Source organism: Macaca mulatta, chromosome 1 (genome assembly GCF_049350105.2).
Source record: "Macaca mulatta isolate MMU2019108-1 chromosome 1, T2T-MMU8v2.0, whole genome shotgun sequence".
Classification (NCBI taxonomy): domain Eukaryota; kingdom Metazoa; phylum Chordata; class Mammalia; order Primates; family Cercopithecidae; genus Macaca; species Macaca mulatta.
Window position 1 is genome coordinate 180839322 of NC_133406.1, and position 17872 is coordinate 180857193.

General features: G+C 35.1%; 1 protein-coding gene across 1 annotated transcript in view; it reads right to left on the minus strand.

Annotated features, from left to right (window-relative positions):
* HOOK1 (hook microtubule tethering protein 1) overlaps window positions 1-17872 on the minus strand; it is a 301302-nt gene that overhangs the window by 77401 nt on the left and 206029 nt on the right. The window lies entirely within an intron of this gene.

Sequence of the window (17872 nt, forward strand, 5' to 3'; positions counted from 1 at the left end):
TTTTTTAATGTACAAAAATCCTTTTAATCCGTGTAAGCAGGTTTTTAAAACAAAGACCAAACAGTGACACATAGTGAGTGTCTAATCACTTAATCGTTAGAGGTTTGTCTCTATAAAGCAAGAATTACAGTATAACAAAGGGTACCTCCTACTGCTTTTTTGTTTGTTTGTTTGTTTTTGAGACAAGGTCTCACTGTGTCACCCTTGAGTGCAGTGGCATGATCCTGGCTCACTGCAGCTTCAAATTCCTGGGCTGAAGTCATCACCCCATCTCTCCCTCCTGAGTAGCTGGGACAGTGGGCATGTGCCACCATGTTCAGCTAGTTTTTTCATCTTTTTACAGAGATGCGGTCTTCTTATGTTGTCCAGGCTGATCTTAAACTCCTGGGCTCAAGCAATCCTCCCGCTTCAGCCTCCCAAGTGCTGGGATTACAGGTATGAGTCACCATGCCTGGCTGCTCCTATTGTTTTTAAGTGTGTTGAAAATTAATATTTTAAAAATTAAAATTACCTAATTACATTATATGTATGGAAAATAGATACAATCACATTCACAAGACTGGTTTCACAGATTTAATAAGAACATACTGTTTAAGGATGATAGAGATCACTATGTTAGAAATATTGCTAATATTTTATTATCACGTGAGAAAACTACATTTGAAACTATTGTTACAAAATATGGTATTCTGAAGCCTCCACCTGTGTATCAGTTGAAAATACATTAAAGCGATATTTGCCTAAGGAGCTAGAATATCTTGCTTTCCCTCCATGTGTTAGATAAGTATAACTTATATATAATATAATACATTTTAAAACATCAAAATATTAGAGGGAAGAAGTTTATCTAATCATTTATAGACACTAGAAAAGGGGGCTTCTTAATCATAAGCATTAACAAACTGGGCTGTAAGAACAAAGAACAAAAATGTTCTGGAATGCCAGGAAAGATGTGCAAAAAGCTCTTGCAGAAAATTCCTTGAAGCTCATGGCTAGTAAAATGTTTGAAACGATTTAACCCAGTAAATGAGTACTTCCTAATGTGATTTGGGAGTATTCCCCAGAGATCTTTAAAACAAAATGACCAAGAAATAATGAAAAACAAAACTGCTGGGTAGGACCTAGCCTTATACAGAAAAGAGGGAGCTACACATTTCATTAAAGGACTTGCCACTATAAAAAGATTTCCTTCCCAGCGCTTTAGGAGGCCAAAGCAAGCGGATCACTTGAGGTCGGGAGTTCAAGACCAGCCTGACTGACATGGAGAAACCCCATCTCTACTAAAAATACAAAATTAGCCGGGCGTGGTGGCACATGCCTGTAATCTCAGCTACTCGGGAGGCTGAGGGAGGAGAATTGCTTGAACCCGGGAGACAGAACTTGTGGTGAGCCGAGATCATGCCATTGCACTGCAGCCTGGGCAACAAGAGCAAAACTCCGTCTCAAAGAAGAGAAAAAAAAAAAAAGGTTTCCTGGCCAGGTGCAGTGGCTCACGCTTGTAATCCCAGCACTTTGGACGGCTGAGGTGGGAAGGATCACAAATTCAAGAGAGCGAGACCATCCTGGCCAACATGGTGAAACCCCATCTCTACGTCTCCACTGAAAATACAAAAGTTAGCCGGGCATGGTGGCGCATGCCTGTAGTCCCAGCTACTTAGGAGGCTGAGGCAGGAGAATTGCTCGAACCCGGGAGGTGGAGGTTGCAGTGAGCCAAGATTGCGCCACTGCACTCCAGCCTGGCAACAGAGCGAGACTTCATCTAAAAAAAAAAAAAAAAAAAAAGTTCTGTATTAACACAATTGGTGACTGAGAACATATCCAATCATAAAGCTATAAAAAACAATAATAATAGCTAAAACGTATGGAGCACTTATTAGGTGCTATGCACTATTCAATGTACTTCACTTATGCTAATTCATTTATCCTTAACAACCTGATAAAGTAATATTTTTCAACTTTATCTTACTAATGAGGGAACTGATGCATCAAGAGGTACCCAAGCTCATGCAACTAATAAATTGCATACCTCAGAAAACCTCTCTCCAGATGTGAAGAGGAGACTCATCCTTGGGGAGATCAGAGCTGATTTTTAAAGACAATCATTGCAAATAAAATATAACATATACAATCCTTCTTCAATCATTGCAGTTTCTGTATTTTCCCTTGTTACTGAAATAGTTCTTCAGGGAGTCAATATCCTTTTTGTTCAACACGGTGAAACAAGACAATCCATTGTGTCTAGATGAGTGAAATTAATGATTACCTATTGAAGAATCTACTGACTGAAGGTTCATGACTACAGTAAATGAGTCAGGGCCCTTGAATATGTTAAGCTTTTGGCATTTTGTATCTGAAGATGAGCTTGAATTATTATTTTTACCCACTTTTTCATATAAACCTCAAATTTTTCTGAAGAATAAGTTGGCCATTTGAATTAAACAACTGGCCTACCTGTGAAGCTATATTTTTTTTAATGTACAAAGTCGGTTTTTAGGTTATAATTACCGCACTGATGGAAAGATAAAGAGAGAGGGGTGCATATAAATAATTCAAGAGTAACATAAATAATTACCCTTAGCCCTTAAATATTTCAGAATATATCTCTGAAGAATAAGAACATTCTCTTACCTAATTACATGGAATTATTATAGTTGGGAAAATTAACGTTGACATAATAGTATTGTATAATGTGCAATCCTTCTTTAAATTTACCTAATTGTCCACAATTTTTTTTCTTTCTCGTTTTTTCTGGGATTCAAAGTCAAGGAATCAGGATTATGCATTGTATTTGACAGGTTGCTTCAGTCTCCTCTAATCTAGGTCAGTTCTCCACTCTGTGTGTGTGTGTGTGTGTGTGTGTGTGTGTGTGTGCGCGCGCGCGTGAGAGAGAGAGAGAGAGAGAGATCTTTCATGACAGCAACATTTTTGAAGAGTCTACTAGATTTGTTGGATTGTTTCTTTGTGATCAGATTTGGTTCAACTATTTTTGGAAGAGATTGTATCGTGAACTTAGTGTATCACATTAGCAATAACATGGTATTAGATTGTCTAATTACTAAGGACATTAAATTTTACCATTTGATTAGAAAGACGTCCACTAGATCTCTCCGTTGTAAAGATATTTTCCCATTGTTATTACTAAATAATCTGAGAATGTGTGTGTATATTTTTACCCCCATTTTTTCATTCAATGCCTTTAGCATCCATTAATAATTATTATCAGAATCAAGTATTACTATGGTGTGTAAAAGGGTGGTGGTTTTCTATTTCCACTATTCCTTCTATATCTATTAGTTGGCATTATTCTATAAAAAATAGGTTTTCCTCTTTCTTCACATCCACCTTTAAGTTTTCTAAAGTGCAAATATGGACTATAAATATATTTTTATTCAGCGGTTATAATCCATTCCTGACACGATTCTTTTAAATCATCAGTTCCTCACAAGTTCAGCCTGTGGGAACACCTTCACATTGACTTCTGCACGTTTTTTGCATGCATCTGTTGTTTTTTGTGTACTTCCAGGCACAGGATATTACAGGATCATTTTGTACTTTCATTGACCCCATTCTGGACTCAGCCAATTCTCCAAGGATCCTTGATTCCATGTTGTATGGAATGATGTTTAGTAAGGCTGGATGTCTATGAGCAAAGTAGGCTCCATTTCATAATTGCATTCCTTGAAAATGAGATTTTGGTCACCTGTTAAAATAGGGTCACATTTGTAAAAACTATAATATTGAACCTAATAGTCATTTATGCTTTAGGGTGAACATATTTATCAGCCTATTTATTTCATAAGGGATAATGGTGGCAATGGTCAAGTTAGACGGCCCATGGAGGAAGAAAGAAAGCTAACATCAATTTATTCTATTCCAGGCACCATCACATACATGATTTACATTAATCCTCACAAAAATCTTATTTTTGCAAGTGAGGGAGTAACTTGTTCAAAGTTACTGTTTGTATTGTAGATATCCCCAAATTAAAACCCTTATTTATTTGACCCTAAAAGCTTCATCTGTGACTTCTACTACCACAGGCCATTCTCCAAGCCAAGCAAGTAGGTCTGAGGGCTGAGAAGACACAGTTCACCCACTTCAAATTTCAAGAAGGGCAAACTCTGGTCATGCTGTCTTCCGTGTTTCACTTGAAGTTGTTCAGCATGATCTGCATGCACAGCCACCCTCTCACTGCCATTCGGTTGAGAATAGGGTTCAAATGTTTCTCCCTATTGCTCAGAAAGTCTGTGGGAAACAATTTCCTATTTCATTTGCTTTCAGTGTTTATTCAAAAAGAACAGATAGGATCTCAAACTGAATGCTGTTTCAGTTGGATTATTCATTACAAGTACTATCTGTTGCCAGAAGTTAGTGCTGGTGGTGGGAAAGCTTGTTGTAGGCTTGTAAGAGATAACTTAAACAAGCTGCCTGAGAAACAATGTTGGGTACAAAGCACAGAAGAACATATTTTTGTCCTATCTTGGTCAAGTTCCTAAACTCTGTTGGCTCTCAGTTTTCTTACTGTAAATGGAGACAATAATAGTTTGCCTGCCTGAAGAAATGAGGTGAGCTATCTAGTACAAAATCAACAACCACATGCTGAATATCTTCTGTAATAGAGGGTTTCCTTTGACATTAGAAATGTGGAGAAATATAAGGCAGAGTTTCTACCCATATTATACTTAACATCTAGTTGATGTCGCAGGACTTGCATCTTAAAAGGACAAATAAATAACACGGTGACATATTTGTAACACAGTGTGTGAGTTTCAAAGACAAGGGAAAGGATTAGTCACCAATAACATTATAAGCTTTTCAACTTAAAATAATTAAAGAACACTTTTCTCTTTTTTTAAAAAAATAGAAGATTAGGAATAGATGTGCAGGATATGCAGGTTTGTTACCTAGGTAAACTTGTATCGTGGTGGTTTACTGCACAGATCATTCCATCACCCAGGTGTTAAACCCAGCATCCATTAGCTATTTTTCCTGATGCTTTCCCCACCCAACGGGTGCTCAGGGTGTGTTGTTCCCCTCCATATGTCTATGAGTTCTCATCATTGAGCTCCCAAATATAAGTGAGAACATGCAGTGTTTGGTTTTCTGTTCTTGCATTACTTTGCCGAGGATAATGGCTTCTAACTCCATCCATGTCCTTGCAAAGGACATGATCCCATTCCTTTTCATGGTTGCATAGCATTCCATGGTGTATATGTACCACATTTTCTTTATGCAGTCTATCATTGATGGACATTTAGGTTGATTCCATGACTTTGCTACTGTAAATAGTGCTGCAATGAACATATGCATGCATGTATCTTTATAATTGAATGATTTATATTCCTTTGGGTACATAGCCAGCAATGGGATTGCTGGGTCAAATGGTATTTCTTCATTTAGGTCTTTCAGGAATCATCATACTGTCTTCCACAATGATTGAACTAATTTACACTTCCACCGACAGTGTAAAAACGTTCATTTTTCTTTGTAACCACTGCAGCATCTGTTGTTTTTTTACTTTTTAACAGCAGCCATTCTAACTGGTGTGAGATGGTATCTCATTGTGGTTTTGATTTGCATTTTTCTAATGATCAGTGATGTTGAGCTTTTTCCAAATGTTTATTGGCCACATGTATGTCTTTCTTTGGGAAGGATCTGTTCATGTTCACTTTTTAATGTCTGCTTTTTAATGGGATTTTTTTTCTTGTAAATTTGTTTAAGTTACTTATGGATTCTGGATATTAGACCATAGATAGATAGATAGATAGATAGATAGATAGATAGATAGATAGCAAAAATTTTCTCCCATTCTGTAGGTTATCTGTTCACTCTCATAATAGTTTCTTTGGTTGTACAGAAGCCCTTTAGTTTAATTAGATCCCATTTGTCAATTTTTGCTTTTGTTGCAATTGCTTTTGATATTTTTGTTATGAAATCTTTGTCCAAGCCTATGTCCTGAATGTATTGTCTAGAGTTTCTTCTAGGATTTTTATAGTTTTGGGTTTTACATTTAAGTCTTAAAACCATGTTGAGTTAATTTTTGTATATGGTGTAAGGAGGGGATCCAGTTTCAATTTTCTGCATATAGGTAGGCAGTTCTCCTAGCATCATTTATTAAATAGGAGATCCTTTCCCCATTGCTTGTTTCTGTTAGGTTTGTCAAAGATCAGATGGTTGAAGGTGTGTGGTCTCATTTCTGATTTCTCTATTCTGTTTCATTAGTCTATGTGTCTGTTCTTGTACCAGTACCATGCTGTTTTGGTTACTGTAGCCTTGTACTATAGTTTGAAGTCAGGTAACATGATTCCCATTAAATTACCATTGACTTTCTTTACAGAATTAGAAAAAAAAAAAAAAAACTATCTTAAAATTCATATAGAAGAAAAAAAGAGCCCAAAGAGCCAAGTCTATCCTAAGAAAAAAGCACTTTTCTCTTTTCTCCTACCAATTTTTTAAAAAAGAAAATAAGGAGTAAGGAAGAAAAGAATAAAGGCACAACAAAACAAATGAAAAAGGAAAGAGAAAAGGAAAAAAATACAAAAAAAGCAGTAAAAGTAGATATGAAGATAAATACAAAAGTCAGTATTAATGTCTTTTCAGTTTATAAATCTCATTTTTTCTTATGTGATTTAAATCCAATTGTATAATACAAAAATTATAAATCTATGTATATAAATGCACAATATATAAAGATACTATTTGTGACAATAACAACATAAAGAGAGGGATGGAGTTGTATAAATGCAAACATTGTGTATACAATTGAAACTAACTTGAATTGAAACTAGATTGCTATAAATGAAAACATTAATTGTAATCCTCAGGGCAACCAATAAGAATACAACTTTAAAATGTGTAGAAAAAGAAAAGAGAAAGTAATCAAAAAGGTGTATTAGAAAATATGTATTTAATACAAAAGAAGGCAGTAACAAAGGAATTAAAGAGCAAAAAAAAATGTATATATAGAAAGCAAATGGCAAAATGGCAAAAATCCTACCTTATCAGTAATTACATTAAAAGTAAATGGATGAAAGCTCTAATGAAAAGGCAAATGTTGGCAGTAAAGATTGAAAAACATGATCTAAATGTATGCTGTCTACAAGAGGCTTGCTTTAGATTCAAAGACAAGATAAGGTGAAAGCTAAGAAATGGAAGAAGCTATTTTATGCAAACACTAACTAAAAGACAGCTGGAGTAAATATATGACTATCAGACAAAATAGAGTGTAAGAAAAAAATTATGCCTGGTACAGTAGCTCATGCCTGTACTCCCAACACTTTGGTAGGCCAAGGAGAGAAGATCACTTGAGCCCAGGAGTTCAAGACCAGCCTGGGCAACATAGGGAACCCCCATCTAAGAAAGAAAAGAAAAGAAAAGAAAAGAAAGGGAGAGAGAGGAAGGAGGGAAGGAAAGAAGGAAGGAAGGAAGGAAGGAAGGAAGGAAGGAAGGAAGGAAGGAAGGAAGGAAGAAAATTAGCTGGGCTTAGTTGTATTTACCTGTGGTCCCTGCTATTTGAGAGACTGAGGTGGGAGGACTGCTTGAGCCCAGGAGGTTGAGACTATAGTAAGATGTGATTGTACCACTGTACTACTCCAACCTGAGCAATGGAACAAGACCTATCTCAAAAAAGAGAAAAGAAAAAAATTGCTACAACAGACAAATCAGGATATTACAGAATAATAAAGGGTCAATTCATCAAGAATGTATATCAATTATAAACCTATAAACAGAACCCCAAAACCTATGAAGCGAAGATGGACAATTAAAGACAGAAGTAGGCAGTTCAACAATAAGAGTAGGACAGTTGCATATTCCACTTTCAATAATGAATAAGTCAACTAGGCAGATCATAAACAAGGACATAGAGGACCTGAATAACACTATAAGCCAACTAGACCTAAGAGACAAGTACAGAACACTCCATTCAACAACTGCAGAATGCACATTCTTCTCAAGTGCACACAGATAATTCTGCAAGATGAACAATATGTTAAACTTTTAAAAAATCTCAATAAATTTTAAAATATTGAAATCATAGCAAGTGTCTTTGGAATGAAATTAGAAATCTATAGCAGAACGGAAACTGGAAAATTCACAAATATGTGAAAATTCAACAACATACTCTTAAATAACCAATGGGCCAAAGAAGAAATCACAAGGGTATTTAGAAAAGAGAGATGTATGAACATGAAAACACAACATACCAAAATCTATGAGACGCAATGAAAGCAGTGCTCAAAGGGAAATTTACACTTTTAAATGCATACATTTAAAAAAAATCTTATATAAATAACCTAACCTTCCTAAGTGACTAGCAAAAAAACAAAACAAAACAAAAAGGCAGACTAAGCCCACAGAAAGCAGAAGGGCTGAAGTAATAAAGATTTGAGCAGAGGTAAATGAAACAAAACATAGAAAAATAATAAAGAGAATTAATGAAACTAAAGTTTGTTCTTTGAAAAGATCGACAAAATTGCCAAACTTTTAGCTCAACTGATGAAGACAAAAAGAAGATTCAAATTACCAAAATAAAAAATGAAAGTGGTAATATTACTATTAGCTTTATGAAAATAAGAAGAATTATAGAGAATGCTATAAACATTTCTATGTGAAAAAAAGTCATATAACCTAGACAAAATGAACAACTTCCTAGAAACACACAACAAACTATCAAAATTGACTTGAGATGAAATCTGAATAGACCTAAAACAAGTAAGGATATTGAATTGGTAATCGAGAGTTCTAACAGGAAGAAGCTCATGACTGGGTGGGTTCACTGGCAAAGTCTACTGAATATTTTATGAAGTAGAGTAATTCTTTTCAAACTTCCAAAAAGTAGAAGGGGAGGAAATACTTCCCAACTCATTCTATGAGGCTGGCATTACCCTGATACCAAAGCCAAAGATACAAGAAGAGAAAACTGCATGCCAATATCCCTTATGAATATAGATACAAAAATTTTCAACACAATACTAGCAAACAAGATCCAACACTAGATTAAAAGGATTATACCTCATGACTAAGTGGAATTCATTCCAGGGATGCAAGGGTGGTTCAACTTATGAAAAGAAGTCAAATCAACATATTACAACATTTATGAAAGAAAGAGTAAAACCCCACACATTCATCTTAATTGATGACAAAAAGCATTTGACAAAATTCAACAGTCTTTCGTGATGGGAACACTCAGTAAAGTAGAAATAGAAGGCAGCTTTCTCAACATGATAAAGGCCATCTGGAAAATTCCATAGCTAACATCAAACTCTATGTAAAAGACCAAAAGCTTTCCCTGTAATATCAGGCACAAGATAAGAATTTTCATTCTTGCCACTTCCATTCAATATCATACTGAATGTTCTAGCCAGATCAACAAGTTAAGAAAAAGAAATAAGAGGCAACTATATTATAAAGGCAGAGGTAAAACTATTTCTAGTCTCAGATGACAAGATTTTATATCAAACAAAAGACTACTAAAGCTATGCATTATCTGTTTTGCATTGCTATAAAGGAATATCTGAGACTGGGTAATTTGTAGAGTTTTCTCTGGCTCACAGTTCTGCAGGTTGTACAATCATGACACCAGGATCTGCTCGGCTTCTGGTGAGGCCTCAGGAAGCTTATACTCATGGAAGAAGGAAGGGGGAGCAGGCATGTGACATTGTGAGAGAGGGAACAAGAGAGAAGGCACCAAGAAGCCCCAGGCTCTTCTAAACAACCAGCTTTTACATGAACGAATAGAGTGAGAACTGAACTCATTACTATGAGGAGAGCACCAACCCATTCTTGAGGGATCTGCTCCCATGTCCCAAACACCTCTCGTTGGCCCATCTTCAACGACAGAGTTAATACTTCAACATGAGACTTGGAGGGGAGGGGCCACACATCCAAACTACAGCAAGCTAATAGAGAAATTTAGACAAGTTGCAAAATACAATATCAAAACTCCATGTATTTCTACAATGGATGCCTCTATTGTATATAAAACTCCATTGTATTTCTACACATGAGCAATAAACAATCTGAAAAGGAAACCATAAAACAATTTCATTTAAAATAGCATCAGGCAGAGTGTGGTGGTTCACACCTGCAATCCCAGCACTTTGGGCGGCTGAGGCAGGCAGGTCACTTGAGGTCAGGAGTTCAAAACCAGCCTGGTCAACATGGCAAAACCCTGTCTCTATTAAAAATACAAAATTGGCTGAGTGTGGTGGTGTGTACTTGTAGTCCCAGCTACTTAGGAGGCTGAGGCAGGAGAATCACTTGAACCCGGGAGGCAGAGGTTGCAGTGAGCTGCGATCATGCCACTGCACTCCAGCCTCAGCGACAGAGTGAGACTCTGTCTCAAAAACAAACAGACTAAACAAAAACAAACAGTAAAACAAAAATAAAATAACATCAAAACAGTAAAATATTTAGGAATATATTTAACCAGGGAAGTGTAACACTTGTGCACTGAACACGATAAAACTTTGCTGAAAGAGATTAAAGGAAACCTTAATAAGTAGAAAGATATTTCATGTTCATGGATTGGAAGATAGAATGTTAAGATGGCAATACTCCCCAAATTGATATACAGATTCAGTGCAAGTTCTATCAAAATTTCAACTTCTTTTTTGAACAAATAGAGAAGCTGCTTCTAAAATTCATGTGGAATTGCAAGAGATGCAGAACATCCAAAATCCTGAAAAAAAAAGCAAAAAGAAAACCCATACTTCAAAACTTACTACAAAGTTACAAAAATCAAAGCAATGTACTATTGGAATAAGGGTAGATATATAGGTCACTGGAGTATAATTGAGAGTCCAGAAAGAAATCAATATATCTAGAGAACTGATTTCCAATAAGGATGTCAAGACCATTCAATGGGGGAAAGAATTGTCTTTTCAAAAAATGGTGCTTGGACAAACACATGTCTACATGGCAAAGAATGGATTTGGATCTTTACCTCATAACACATACATAAATTAATTCAAAACAGATTTAAAAATTCAAATGTAAAAGCTGAAACTATACAACTCTTGAAAGGAAACATAGGTGTAACTCTTCATGACCTTAGATTAAGCAATAGTTTCTTAGCTATGGTGTCAAGAGCACAAGCAACAAAAGAAAAAAATAGATAACATAAACTTCATTAAAATTAAAAACAAAAAATTAATTGAAATGTCATAATTATACATACTTAGTGCGTACAGAGTGACATTTCAATATATGCATACAATGTGTATTGATAAGTCAGGGTAATTAGCATATCCATCATCTCAAACATCCATCATTTCTTTGTGTTGGGAACATTCAACATGCTCCTTTGAGCTATCAGAAATGATATAATATATTACTGTTAACTGTAGTCATCCCACAGTTGTATAAAACACTAGAACTTATTCCTCCTATCTAGCTGTAAGTTTGTATCCTTGAACTAACTTCTCTAACTCCCTCCTTCACCTACTCTTCTCTGGTAACCACAATTCTACTCTCTGCTTCTGTGAGCTCAGCATTTCTAGTTTCCATATTTTAAGTGAGAACATGTGGTATTTATCATTCTGTGTCTGACTTATTTCACTTAACATAATATCTCCTAGGATCATCCATGTTGCTGCAAATGACAGAATTTTATTCTTTTTTATGGTTGAATAATATTTCATTGTGATATATATATATGTCATATATATAACATATATATATGACATTTTCTTTATCCATTCATCTACCGATGGGCATGTAGGTAGGTTGATTCAATATCTTGGCTGTTGTGAATAGTGCCACAATAAACAGGGATGCTGATCACACTTCAGCATATGGTTTTCCTTTCCTTTGGATACATAACCAATAGTGGAATTGCTAGATCATATGGTAGTTCTATTTTCATTTGTTGAAGAAATTCTATACTGTTTTACATAATGGCCATACTAATTTACATTCTCACTAACAGAATATAAGAGTTCCCTTTTCTCTGCATCTTTGCTGGCATTTTTCTGTGTGTGTTTTTAATAACAGCTAGTCTAACTAGGTGAGACAATATCTAATTGTGGTTTTGATTTAAATTTTCTTAATGGTTTGTGATGTTGAGCACTTTTGCATATACATTGCCATTTGTATGTCTTTTTAAAAAATAAATGTCTATTATGATCATTTGCCCATTTTTAAAATCAATTTTTTTTTTTTTTTTTGCTGTTGAATTGTTTGAGTTGCTTGCATATGCTGGATATTAATCCCTTGCCTCTTCATTCTCTTGATTGTTTCCTTTGCTGTACGGAAGGTTTTGAGTTTGATATAATCCCATTTGTCATTTTTGCTTTTGTTGCCTGTGCTCTTGAAGTCTTATCATTAAATCTTTGCTCAGAAGTGTTTCTCCTATGTTTTCTTCTGGTGGTTTTATAGTTTTGCATCTTACATTTAAGTCTTTAGTCAATTTCAAGTTGATTTTTGTGTATGGTGAGAAGTAGGAGGTCTAATTTTATTCTTCTGCATAAAGATATCCAGTTTTACCAGCACCATTTTTTGAAGAGTCTGTCCTTTCCCCAATGGATATTCTTGTCACCTTTGTCAATCAGTGGGCCAGAAGTACATTAATTCATTTTTCTGTTTTCTGCTCTTTGCCATGGTCTATGTGTCTGTTTTTATGCTACTACCATGTTATTTTGGTTAGTATAACTTTGCATGATAATTTGAAAGCAGGAACTATAATGGCTTCAGCTTTGTTTGTTTTGCTCAGAATTAGTTTGGCTATTTGGGGTCTTTTGTGATTTCATACAAATTTTAGGATTTTTTTCATTTCTATGAAGAATGCCATTGACATTTTGATATGGATTAAATTGAATCTGTACATTGCTTTGGATTATGTGGTCATTTTGACAATATTAATTATCCAATCCATAAACATGGAATTTTTTTTCATGCCTTTTTTTGTTCCTTTTCAGTTTTTTTCATCAGTGTTTTGTGGTTTTCATTGTAAAAAATTTTAACCTCTTTGGCTAAATTTATTCCTAGGTGTCTTTTTTGTAACTATTGTAAATAGGATTGTTTTCTTGATTTCCTCTTCAGCTAGTTTGTTATTGGTGTGTGGAAACATTACTGATTTTCATATGATGATTTTTTTAATCGTGCAATGTTAAAAACTTTTTTAGTTGTTCTAAGAGTTTTTGGTGGAGTTTTCAGGTTTTTCTCTATATGAGATCATGTCATCTGCATACAAGGACATTTTGACATTCTCTTTTCCAATTTGGATGCATTTTATTTCTTTCTCTTGCCTAATTGCTCAGGCTAAGACTTCCAGGGCTAGTTGAACAAGAGTGTTGAAAATGGGCATCCTTGTCTTGTTCGATTTCTTTGAGGAAAAGCTTTTCATTTTTTCCTATTTAGTAGGATATCAGTTGTGAGTTTGTCACATAGGCTTTATTGTGTTGAGGTATGTTCCTTGTCTACCTAATTTGTTTAGAGTTTTTATCAGGAAGGCATATTGAATTTTGTCAAATACTTTTTCTGTGTCTGTTGAGATGATTCTGTGTCTATTGATATTTCTGTGTCTATTGAGATGTTCTGTCTTTCATTCTGTTGATGTGATGTATCACGTTTATTGCTTTGCATATGTTGGACCATCCTTGCATTCCTGAAATAAATCCCACTTGATCATAATGTATAATCATTTTGCTGTGCTGTTAGATTTAGTTTGCTAGTATTTTATTGAGGATTTTTGCATCTATGTTCATTACAGATATTGGCCTGTAGTCTTCATTTTTGTTTTGTCCTTTTCTGGTTTGTGTATCAGCATGACTGACATCATATAATAAATTTGGAGGAGTTCCCTCTTCTTTAATTTTTTTGAAATAGTTTGAGAAGAATTGTTGCTAGTTCTCTTTTAAAAGATTGATATAATTGAGCAGTGAAGTCATCTGGTCCTGAGCTTTTCTTTGTTGGGAGATGCTTATTACTCGCCATTTGTCTGTTCAGATTTTCTGCTTCTTCTTGGTTCAGTTTTGGTAGGTTTTATGTGTACTAGAATTTATACACTTCCTCTAGATTTTCCAGTTTGTTGGCAAATTGGAATGATTCTTTGTATTTCCATGGCATTTGGTTTTAAGGTCTCTGTTTTAATTTCTGATTTTATTTATTTGGATCTTCTTCTTTGTCTCTTAGTCTCTTTTCAAAAGATCAACTGTTTGTTTTGTTTGTCAATCTTTTGTATTTTTTGTCTCTATTTCATTAGGTCTGCTTTAATCTTTATTATTTGTTTTCTTCTATTAATATGAAGCTAGGTTTGTTCTTGTTTATCTAATTTTTTGAGGTGCTGTATAAGTGAAGTTTTTTTAAAATCTTCCTGCTTTTTTGGTGTAGTCATTTATTGCTATGAACTTTCCTGGTAGAACTGCTTTTTCTATCTCCCATAGGTTTTGGTATATTTTGTTTCTATTTTCATTTGTTTCAAAAGGTTTTTTAAATTCTCTTCCTAATTTCTTCATTGAACCATTAATCATTCAGAAGCATGTTATTTAACTTCTAGGTATTTATGCAGTTTCAAAAGTTCATCTTGTTATTGACTTCCAGCTTTATTCCATTGTGATCTAAAGAACATGTTAATATGATTTCAAATTTCTTAAGTTTGTTGAGGCTTGTTTCGTGGCCTAACATATGGTCTATCCTGGAGAGTGTTGCATATACCGATGAGAAGAATATGTATTCTGTAGATGTTGGTTAAAACATTTGATAGATGTCTGTTGAGTCTATTTGGTCTATAATGCAGTTTAAGTTCTATGTTTTTTGTTGATTTTCAGTATAAATTATCTGTCCAATGCTAGGAGCGGAGTGTTGAAGTCCCCACCTATTGATATATTGCAGTGTATCTCACATTTTAACTATATTTACTTTATCTGAGTACTGTGGTGTTGGACGCATATATATTTAGAATTTATATCCTCTTATGGGATTAATCACTTTATCCTTATGTAATGACTCTCTTTGTCTCTTTTTTATATATTTTGACTTAAATTTAATCTATTTTGCTTGATATAAATAATTATAGCTACTTCTGCTCATTTTTGTTTGTTTGTTTGTTTATGTGGAATCTTTCCCCATTCTTTTACTTCAGTCTATGTGTATCTTTACAGGTGAAGTGAGTTTCTTGTAGACAAAATATCATTTTATCTTGTTTTGTTTTTATCCTTTCAGCTAATCCATGTCTTTTAATTGGAGAATTCAAACTAATTACATTCACAGTTGTTATTGATAGGTATGGATTTACTGCTGTCATTTTCTTAATTTTTTACTGGCTGTTTTTTACATTTTTTTGTCCCTGTCTTTCTCTCTTATTGTTTCTCATGGTTTGGTGGTTTTGTAATAATGTTTGATTCCTTTCTCTTTTTTCTGTGTGTGTCTGCTCTACTCGTGAGTTTTATACTTTCATGAATTTTCATGTTGGTAGGTATCGTCTTTTCACGTCCAGATTTAGGACTCCTTCAAGCATTTCTTGTATGGCCTGTCTAGTGGTGATAAATTTCCTCTTTTTTTTTTTGCTTATCTGTGAAAAACTTTATTTCTCTTTCATTTCTGAAGGATATAATTGCAGGGTGTAGTATTATTGGCTGGCAACTTTTTTTTCTTTCACTACTTTGAATATATCATCCCATTCTCCCTGGCCTATATGGTTTCTGCTGAAAAATGTTCTGTTGGTCTGACAAGGATTTCCTTATATGTGACTTGACACTTTTCTCTTGCTCTTTTTAGAATTCTCTTTGTTTTGATTTTTGACAGTTTGACTACAATTTACCTTGAAGAGGAACCTTTTGTGTTGCATCTATTTGGGAATCTCTGAGCTTCCTGGGTCATATTGTCCCTATTGCTCTCAATATATGAGAAGTTTTCAGCTGTTATTTATTTAAATATATTTTCAATGTCTTTTCCTATTTATTCACGTTCTAGAACTTACATAATCTGAATATTTCTTCACTTAATGTCTCAGAAGTCTTGTCTGCCTCTTCATTCTCTCTAATTCTTTTTTTTTCTTTTGTTGTCTTACTGGGTTATTTCAAAAGACCTGTCTTCAAATTCAGAAATTCTTTCTTCTTGATTCAGTCAACAGTTGAAGCTGTTGATTGTTATCCTTATTTTATTCATTGAAATCTTCAGTTCTAATATTTCTGTTTGGTTCCATTTTATAATCCTATCTCTGTTGAATTTCTTATTCTGATGATCAATTGTTTTCCTGATTTCATTGAATGTTCTATTTGTATTATCTCATATCTCACTGAGATTCTTTAAGATAATTATTTTGAGTTCATTTTTAGGCATTTCATAGATTTTCTTTTTGGAGTCTGTTACTAGAAAATTATTGTATTCCTTTGGAAGTATCATGTTTCCTTGCTTTTTCATACATCTTGTGTCCCTGTGTTGATATATGCACATCTGGTATAGCAGTTGCCTTGTCTCATTTCATTGAGTAACTTTCATAAAGAAAGAATTTTTCCTGTAGATTTGTCCTATAGTGTTGGTTGGGTAGTGTTTTGACTTTGGTTTCAGGTGGGTGCAATAGTGTATTTTCTGTGTGATTTTGTTTGATGTATTCAATGTTAGCAGTGTCTGCAAGTGCCTCAGTGGCCTAGGCTGCAAGAGTTTGTGGAGGCTATGGTGCAGCTTTGCAAAGTGTAGTGGGTACCCAGTGGGCCAGATCTCTGGCCCCTGAGAGGGCTCGTAGGCCTTTGGTAACTCTATTTCTGGAGTGGGTGAGGTTTCCAGAGGTGGCAGACTCTGAGTGGGCCAGTCCTTAGGTCTTGGGGGTTACACAGCTGTTCAGTGGCTTGGCCACCGGAGTGGCTGAGTTTGCCACCAGTGGCAGGCCTTGGGTGGGCCAGTCCTCTGGCCTCTGGGTGAGGTGTGTGATGACTCAGTTGCTGGAATGAACAGGGTCACTGGCAGTGACAGACCCTGAATGGGCTGGTGCTTGGGCTCCTGATAGGACATGTGTGAGCACATGGTGGCTACATCACTGGAGTGGGTGATTTATCAAAAAAATAGACAACTTACAGAATGGGAGAAAATATTTGCCTATTATAGATCTGATGAGACTTATATCCAGAATTTATACAGAACTCTTACAATCCAATAACAAAAGACAATCTAATTCAAAAATGGGCAATGGATCTGAATAGTCATTTCTCTAAGGAAAATATACAGATGGCCAATAAGCACATAAAAAGATAGTCAGCATCATCAGTCATTAGGGAAATACAAAGGAAAACCACAATGAGATACTTCACACTCACTAGGATGGGAAAAAAGTAAACAAAACAAAACAATAACTACAAAACAAAACAAAACAGAATGTGATGAATATTGGTGAGGTGTGGAGAAATTGGAACATTCATACATGGCTGGTGGGAATGTAATATGGTGCAACCAAAGTGAAAAAAAAAAAGTTTGGTTGTTCCTCGAAAAGTTAAACCTAGTATTATCATAAGACCCAACAATGCTATCATAAAACCCAACTAATAGGCCCAGGTGTATTAGTTTGTTCTCATGCTGCTATGAAGAAATACCCAAGACTGGGTAATTTATAAAGAAAAAGAGGTTTAATGGACTCACAGTTCCCCATGGCTGGGAAGACCTCACAATCATGGTGGAAGGTGAAGGAGGAGCAAAGGCATGTCTTACATGGTGGCAGGAAAGACACTATGTGCAGGGGAACTGCCCTTTATAAAACCATCAGATCTCATGAGACTTATTTACTGTCACAAGAACAGAACAGGAAAAACCAGTCACCGGGATTCAATTACCTGCCACCAGGTCCCTCCCACAACACATGGGGATTATGGGAGCTACAATTCAAGATGAGGTTTGGGTGGGGACACAGGCAAACCATATCATTAGGTATATAGTTAAGATA